We start from the raw sequence: 9,786 nt of genomic DNA on the forward strand, positions 1-9,786 counted from the left end.
CGTCTCTCGAAAGCATCTATTTTTGCAGAAACAGAATCAAAGTTATGGCTAGAATCGGCTCTTGCCGCTTTAGATGAATGAAAAATATCTTTTTCCTGATGCCACTCATGAGAGTGGGATGCTGTGTTATCAATGATCTTGTGAGCTTCAGTTGCAGTTTTCTTCATAATGGAACCACCAGCTGCCGTGTCGATGTCTTTTCGTGTGGCGATGTCGACGCCTTTATAGAAAATTTGCACTATTTGAAAAGTATCTAAACCGTGTTGAGGACATCCTCTCAACATCCTTCCGAATCTTGTCCATGCCTCATATAACGTTTCATTTGGCTTTTGCACGAACGTGGCAATTTCTCCTTGAAGTCTCACGGCTTTAGATGCCGGAAAGAATCTTTGAAGAAATTTCTCAACTAAAATATCCCATGAGTCAATCGTTCCTTCAGGTAATGATTCTAACCAATCTTTGGCTTCTCTTTTTAAAGTCCATGGGAACAACATAAGATAAATAGTTTCATCCTGAACTTCATGGATATTAAATAGATTACAAATCCTATTAAAAGTTCGAAGATGTTCGTTTGGATCTTCTTTTGTTGTACCACCAAATTGGCACTGATTGGTGATCATGTGTAGGATTTGTCCTTTGATTTCAAAATCTGATGCTCTAACATCTGGCTGATTAATGGCGTGACCTTGGCCCATGCGTGTGGCTCTCATTCGGTCTTCCATACTTTGAGGTTCCGTTATTTCCATAATTGAATTTGTTGAATCCGAATCACTAGAAGATTCTGATTTAACTATTTGTGGTTCAGGAGGAATGATTAGTGGTTCAGGATCTTGGAATTGTCCTTGAATATCCTCCGGATTCTCAGTTGTGAAGTCGGGTTCAAAAGATGGATTGTCGGAAATTTGAATTGGAGTATTTGTTCGACTGGATGATGATTTTAAAGAAAAATCAACCGCGGAAATATTGACTAGATGTCTTGATCGAGTTACAGGTGGTGAACGTATGAAAGGTGGTGAACGTTTTGCTCGGTGCATTCACTGAATATCCTATTAGTTATAAAAATAAAAATTATATAAGTTATCAAATTAATAGACTTTTCTGATTTTGCTCACGTTTCGAATAGCCAATAGATGCAGCAGGTAACCAGGACCCTTTAAATCGGAAGCCCACAACTCGCCACTAACAAATCCAACTATTACTACGAACCAGAAAATTTGGATGTCTATCAATTTAACCGCTTAAAATAATTTTTCGTTTGAAATTTTAGAGAAGAAATAGAAAATTCTATGTCCTAAAAACTAGAGCGTAGAAATGAGAAAGAAAAAGAAGCGCGTCGAAAAACGTCGAAAAAAAATAAAAAAATAAAAGGTCGAAAAATAATAATAAGAAAGTAGCGCGTCGAAACTTAAAAGGGATTCTAAACGAAAAACGGCAATTACTTAAAATGATACTAAAATTTTAACACGGCGTCGCAAAATTTTAAACCACCTAAATCTTAGTCTAAAGAAAAAGCACTTAAGGGATTTTACGGCAAAGCCTAAAAATCTAAAAGTATAAAAATAACTATGGCAAAACTAAACTTAATACTAAAAGTTGTAACTAGAGTCTAAAAATCTAAAGGTAATAAAACTTAAAATATATATATATATATATATATATATATATATATATATATATATATATATATATATATATATATATATATATATATATATATATATATATTTTTAATTTTATAAACAAAATCTTAAAAATATATATATATATATATATATTTTTAAAAATTTATTTTTATATATTCTTTTTAATTTTTTTAAAATTTTTTTTAACGATTTTAATATTTCTTTTTTTAAGGATTTAAATTTTTTTATTTTTTTAAATTTTTTTTTACTTTTTTTTCACGAAATTAATTTTTTTCTAAAAGTATAAATATTTTTTTCTTTTTTTTTAAATTTTTTTCATCATTGATGTGTTCTAGAGGGTGTGTATGAAACAGCTATCAGTTTTATATTTATTTACTACAGGAAATCACCTAAATTAAACTAAAACACAAAAGACAAGTATACCTATCGTGTAATAATATAGCTAAGGTAAAGTCCGGGAGGTCAATCCGTGGACACTATTATTGGGTGTCTTACTAGGTCAAATTAGTTAATTAAGTAGTTAAACTAGATATAGTAATTATAGGTAACTTTGGGGGGATTTACCGTTTAATGACCGGTTTGTCAATTTTATATTTTAAGCGTACAGATAAATGACGATAATTAAAGTGCGTAAAATAAATAACAATATTAAAATGACAATAAATAAAATTGCGAGTAAATGAAAGTACGATGAGAAATACAATAAAAGAATTATGCTTATTTAAACTTCCGTAATCATGTTGTTTGATGTTTTGATTTTAATTTATTATGCTGGGTTAATTGTCCTTTGTCCTGGATTTATTTGATACCTATCTGGTTTTTGCCCATAATAGTTCATCGGTCATAATTATAAAATGATCGTCAAATTAACCTTATACCCGAAGTCAAATATTCCAACTAATTGGGGATTCGAACTGTAACAAGGTCTTAATACCTTGTTAATAATTACACCAGGTTATCGACTGTGTGTAATCCAAGGTCTTAATACTTTGTTAACAATTACACCAATTACCCTTGTATGTAATCCACTCCTGTTTTAATTATTCCATGATTATTAATTTACCCACTTGGCCATAATGAATAATAAATTACCCAACCCAATTGATTAATTTAATGATTGTAAAAGATGTCGTATAAACGTCACTAAATAGGACATGCATAATCATTTAATAATTATTAGATTAACTAATTTGAAGATAGGTTCGACAGACTCCAAAGAGTTGTCATTCGATTAGACAATACCCCCCATCTATTAATGGTCCATGGTCCAATGTCCACAAGTGTCGGTCTTTTGTCCATACCCTAATTATGGTACAAAATCCAATAACCCAATCTTTAATATTTAGTCCAACATCATGATTACTTAGGCTCAAATAAGTATAATAATAACTTAGTTACGAGACATTAATTTAAAAAGGAAGAACATAGCTTACAGTGGTGAATAATCGCGTAGCGTTACACGGACAGAGTTCTGACTTTAAAACCCGTAAAACATTTCTTACAATAACTCAATTATTATTAAACTTAAATTAAAATTAAAATTATAAATATATGTAAATATATAAATTACATATATAGAGAAAGAAGATTGGAAAAAGGTGTGTCTTTCTTCATTCTCCGTAGTCTCGTTTTATAGGCAAATGTTGATTTAAAATTTTCACTTATGACCCCTTAACTATGCTCAATTAACAACTTTTTATTATTTATTATTATTCTTATTATGAATTATTTAAATATTATATTATATTCTTGTGCATAGTTACTTGTACTTTTAGCTCCGTTGCGTCGAGCGTTGAAAGTTAGTTCATGTCTCAGTTCCGGATTTTTGAACGCCTTTTCGTATAATTTAATATCTTGTACTTTGCGTTTTGCGGCTTGTACGTTTGTAATTTTTAGACGTTTTCATCAATATATTGAACCACTTGGATTGTACTTTGTACTTTTTAGCTTTTTGGTCGTTTGCGTCTTCAAATCGTCGAATCTGCCTTTTGTCTTCACCTTTTATTATTTAAACGAATATCACTTGTAAATAGAAAAATTGCAACTAAAATCTTATCTTTTTTGAGGGATAATGCTATGAAATATGTGTTCGTTTTTAGCATTATCAATCATCATCATGGGCCTAGCTTTTTAGCTTTGATCTTGATTACATCTTGTAGATTCAAACTTGAATTTGAATCCTTCAAGAACATGGAAGATTCAAGCTTTCTAGCATTGAATCTTCACCTACTTTGTAGATCTATATCTTTTAACTTTAATCTTGCTATTTTATTATAAAGATTCAAACTTGTGTTTGTAATCTTCATGTAACTTAAAGATCCAAGCTTTATGCTTCAAGATCTTCAAGAACAACCAAGATGCAAGCTTTCTAGCTTGAATCTTCGTATCTTTTGTTAGATCTAAGTTTACTAAGTTATGATCTCATTATTTTGTTATAAAGATCAAAACTTGTGTTTATGGTCTTCATATAACTTAAAGATCTAAGCTTTATGCTTCAAGTTCTTCAAGAACACTAAAGGTTCAAACTTTCTAGCTTTGTGACCTTCTAACTTGTGTGAAAAGGATCCAAGCTCTCTAGCTTAAGGTTCTATCACTTCATTTGACTTAGATTATGTTCATACTTGCTTGATTGAATTAAAGTTTGTAGCTTAGGTTGTAAATGTAACTTGTAATTGTGTTAAGACTAAGGATATGATGTAACCTTGGTTCATCATCCATCTAAGACTCTTAAATGAGTTGTATTCTTACTTGGTCTTAACATATTGTGTGTTGATGGTAGAATCTTGGTCAAGGTGATGCTAACCCATCAACGAGTTGTACACTTGAAGCTACAAGCATCAAGGATGAGAACCGTGATGAGCATCAAGCACTAAGAACCCCACCGGAGCACCTTTCTTACTATTTTCAGGATCTGATCAGACCACCTGGACTACTGGAAATTTGTTTTTCAGTTAGTTCGGTTCAAGTATATGATTTTCCGTTTTGACCTCGTCTTAATCTGAGTTACGGTTTAGGATTTATGGCCTTTCGAAAGTCACTACACCCTATTAACGTTGTGCTGAAATTTCTGACCTACTCGCACTTAAACCGTCACCGCAGTCAAATGAAGACGAGTTTGGTTCTGAAAATTGGTCAGCAGTTAGGGGACTCCCATATGGAGCCATAGCCACTGATTACGTGTCTTTTCGATTTACGTAGAGTTCGTAGCAGCTGACCGAATTCAGCCTATTGTTTCGATCTCTATTCTTGTCAAACTTACTTAGCTTTTATGATGATGAATGATGATGATGATGACACTTAAAATTATTTTATGTACTATTAGAACTTATGAAAATAACATACAGACCTAGTAACCTTTGACTTAGGTTGACGACCTTTCGGACCGACTTACTACTTGCATACTTTCATTATCGACTTTACCGCTCTTATCACTGTGAGTTATAGCATCCCTTTTTACTTTAACTATTTTGGAACTGAGAATACATGTGCTTTTTACTTTTTACATACTAGGCACGAGTACTTAAACTTTATATATGTGTGGGTTATACAACGGCATAAAATTTCCCCTTAGCTCGGTAACATTTAGTCATTGGTCTTTGAACCGGTGAACGCGAATCTTAGATATGGATCCATAGGGTTTGACATCCCCACTCGGGCTAGTCACGCTAGCATTTAACGGTTGTTTAATACTTCGTAAACATACGCACTCGCCAAGTGTACTTTTAGGGGGTTATAAACGTTAAGTTAGTTACCAAGTGCCCACGGTTAAACATATACTTTTCATACTGTTTTGGAACACTGAAATCTCGTGGCCTACCTTACATTACTGTTACAACTTAAACTATAGCTCACCAACATTATTGTTGACATTTTTAAGCATGTTTTCTCAGGTGCTTAGAGGTTTGTTGCTTCCGCTGTTTAGACTTGCTGTCTTGGTGTTTAAACTTGCTGTTAAGGACCTGCTGTGCTAGAATTCCGCTGCATTACTTAGAGATGTCTCAATCATGGAACTTTTCTTTTGCATTCGTAGTTTATGTTATTTTCAAATAATGACTTTGTAACGACCTTTGTGTCACGTTATCTTTTGTAAACGCTATCTTTTTATGAATGCAAAACTGGTTTTCAAACAGCATGTAGTGTTCGACCGTGTAAAGATCCTGTTGTTGACGAATCGTACACGATGGTTTTGTACAGGGCGTCACATAAGCGGACATGGATTAAGTAGGCAAGGACTTAGGCCGGATAGGACCCGTGCCTGACAAATACACTTGATATCAAGGTCGTGTTATACGTAAGGGTAATGATATTTCCACTCATGATTTTGATTAATCTACTCAAAATGCCTAAAATACCTTTAAATGATATCTTACACAAATTTTATATTGAAATTTATTTGAGGGTAATTCTGGAAGATGACATCAAATGATAGTAGATCTATCAAAAGAGGGTTTGGATATATCACCTCCTTATACGTAAGCCCTTTAACATAGGCATTAACCACGTCAGCCTCATGAAGATAAACTTTCTCTCTCAATCTTCTTAGATACTATTTCTCAATCTAATTGAGTAAACTAGTCCATCCATTGTTTAACGTCCTCGAAATTTCAAATCCCAATTGGGTTTGCAGGAATTCCGAAGTTTAAACAATGGATCAACCCTTTTTCGCCTCAAATCTGCACTCAAGGTCATGTTATACGTAAGCCCTTTAACATAGGTATTTGCCACATTAGCCTCATTTGTACTACATTTGTATTGCACCCAAGGTTGGAGAACTCGGATCTCGGGAAGATCTCGTTTTGACATTTTCTATTGGATCTCGGCATCTCCAAAAAATCTCGGGGAGATCTCGGACGTTGACCTGTGTTGAATTTTTAGTTTTTTTAATATATATATATATATATATATATATATATATATATATATATATATATATATATATATATATATATATATATAAGTATATTTATATACATTTTTACGAGAAAATCAGAGAAAATCTGAGAAATTCTGAGAAATTACGAGAAAATTCGAGAAATTACGAGAATATCCGAGAAATGAGCGAGAAAATCCGAGAAAATCGTGGCATTGACCGAGATTTTACCCGTTGACTGAGAAATCTCAATGTGATGGGAAAATATTCTCGGCTGACTTTTCAAACCGAGATCTCGCCGAAAAATTCTGAGATTTACAACACTGACCTTCTACTGCTCCATTTACCTATAAATAAGGCCATCAACTATTCGTAAAAAGGCTCTCAATTCCTTCACTCACAATCACTACATGAGGCAATGAGAAATCTACTTTCCCTCTCCTCATCATTTTCATCAATGCGCGATTACATTCTCTCTAAACCTTCTTATATACTGATTACTCAATCTAATTGAGTAGATTAGTCCATCCAAATGATTATCCTTGATATTACGTTTGAGCAAAGGTCTATGGGATTATATAAATAATATGGGTTTACTTATTTTTTATTTATGTTGGGAGTTCTTTGTTTTAAAAATATAATCTTAGTTAGTATATTACTTAACAATTATTAACTTTCGTTATATTTTTTTAAATGGTTTTTTACTCCTTTAATATATAATTTTGTTTTGTCTATTATTTGTTCATTTTATTTTTTAAGTCTCCATCCATTGATTATTAATAAATACAAATATTAAATTAATAATAATAAAACTCATAATAAACAGATCTTTACACACACACACACACACATATATATATATATATGTATATATACATATATATATATATATGTATATATACATATATGTATATATATGTATATGTATATATATATATATATATATGTATATATTAATCATTGAAAAAAATAAAATATGTAAATAAAAGGATTATAATACACCAGTTAACATAATTGAAAATTTATATATGATTTTTATTCTAATTACATGTGAAAATATATGATATTAGATATTATAACATTTTGTTCCTTAAAATGATAATTTCATTATATGAAAATAAATTAATCGTCTAACTAAACTTTTTGAGAACAATTAATGATATTAGTTATTATAACCATTTCTTTTAAAGAGTATGTGTAAAAAAAAAAAATTTTATTGTAACTTTCTTGAAGGCGTATGTAAAGACCTGTCCTAATCCATCCGGACGAATACATTACATTTGGTTACATCGCGAGGTACTTGACCTCTATATGATACATTTTACAAACATTGCATTCGTTTTTAAAAGACAAACTTTCATTACATCGAAAGTTGACGGCATGCATACCATTTCATAATATATCCAACTATAATTGACTTAATAATAATCTTGATGAACTCAACGACTCGAATGCAACGTCTTTTGAAATATGTCATGAATGACTCCAAGTAATATCTCTAAAATGAGCAAATGCACAGCTGACGATTCCTTTAATACCTGAGAATAAACATGCTTTCAAGTGTCAACCAAAAGGTTGGTGAGTTCATTAGTTTATCATAAATATTCATTTCCATCATTTTTAATAGACCATAAGATTTTCATTTTCATTTCTCATAAATATACGTCTCATGCATAGAGACAAAAATCATTCATATGGTGAACACCTGGTAACCGACATTAACAAGATGCATATAAGAATATCCCCTATCATTCCGGAAAATCCTTCGGACATGATAAAAACGAATTCGAAGTACTAAAGCATCCGGTACTTTGGATGTGGTTCGTTAGGCCCAATAGATCTATCTTTAGGATTCGCATCAATTAGTAGATCGGTTTACTAATTCTTAGGCTACCAAGCAAAAGGGGCATATTCGGCTTCGATCATTCACCCATATAATGTAGTTTCAATTACTTGTGTGTATTTCGTAAAACAGTTATAAAAGCGCATGTATTCTCAGTCCAAAAAATATATATTGCAAAAGCATTTAAAAAGAGAGCAAATGAAAATCACTATATTGTATTTTGTAGTAAAAATACAAATGACGTCATTGAACAAGTGTAAAGTTGGCCTCGGATTCACGAACCTAAATCAATTATTATATAACAAATAATATTAACACATATTATTGAAGTCGAATAATTTATGTATTATTATTAATATAAATGTTATTTTAGTAATTCATGTGTAAATATATTTATTTTATATACTTTAGATAATTAATTTATAAAATATAATTTTTATTATGTATATTTTATGTAACTAACTTTTATTGTAATAATAATAATAATATTGGTATTAATATTGATAACAATAATAATATAGTTGTATTGGTAAAAGTAATAATAATAATGATAGTAATAATATTAAAAATGATAAAAATATTAATAACAATGTTAATACTAATAATGATAAAAATGATAATTTTAATAAAAGTAATAATTTTAATAATAATGATAATAATAATAATAATAATAATAATAATAATAATAATAATAATAATAAAAATCATGTTAATGAATATAATAATAATAATGATTAGAGTAATTATAAGTATGATAATAATAATAATTATAATAATAATAACAATAATAATAATAATAATAATGATAATAATAGTAATAATAACATTAATAACAATAACAATAAGAGTAATAATAATAATAACTACCTCCCAAGAACAAGCTCCAAAAAAAATAAATGCCCTTACCCGGGCTCGAACTCGAGACCTCTCGCTAACCCATAACATCCCTTAACCATCACACTGTCTCAGCTTTTCTAAAATAATCCCTAACTTAATTTTATTTAACCCTTATTCAATCTGTTTCTTCTTCCTCTCCAATAACTTAATCGACCAAAACAGAAATAATCATAACCTAATCATCTTTTTAATATCATTATCTACATAAACTATTATCGAATCATCATCATCAAATCGTTCTCAGTAATCAAAACATACACCATCATTTCATCATAACATCCGTATAACTCGATCATCATTTACAACATCAACAACGGTTTTCATTATCTTCACCAAATCCTCAACATCACGACATCACGTTTTCTTTATCATCATCATCATCATTGAGTACATCATCACTCCATCTTTATCATCATAGTCCTCATCATCATCGTGCTCATCAAACAATCACTGTCATCATCATCTTCACATCATCATTCACATTTTCCTCTAGCATCACGTTCATCATCTCAAACCCATTATCAATACACGTA

General features: G+C 30.6%; 1 non-coding gene across 1 annotated transcript; it reads left to right on the forward strand.

Annotated features, from left to right (window-relative positions):
- Positions 1 to 255: 255 nt before the first annotated feature.
- On the forward strand, positions 256 to 362 carry LOC139903131 (small nucleolar RNA R71). The gene has a single exon (XR_011777975.1). It is a non-coding gene; the product is annotated as a small nucleolar RNA R71 (small nucleolar RNA).
- Positions 363 to 9,786: the final 9,424 nt, after the last annotated feature.

This window comes from Rutidosis leptorrhynchoides, chromosome 3 (assembly GCF_046630445.1).
Source record: "Rutidosis leptorrhynchoides isolate AG116_Rl617_1_P2 chromosome 3, CSIRO_AGI_Rlap_v1, whole genome shotgun sequence".
Classification (NCBI taxonomy): domain Eukaryota; kingdom Viridiplantae; phylum Streptophyta; class Magnoliopsida; order Asterales; family Asteraceae; genus Rutidosis; species Rutidosis leptorrhynchoides.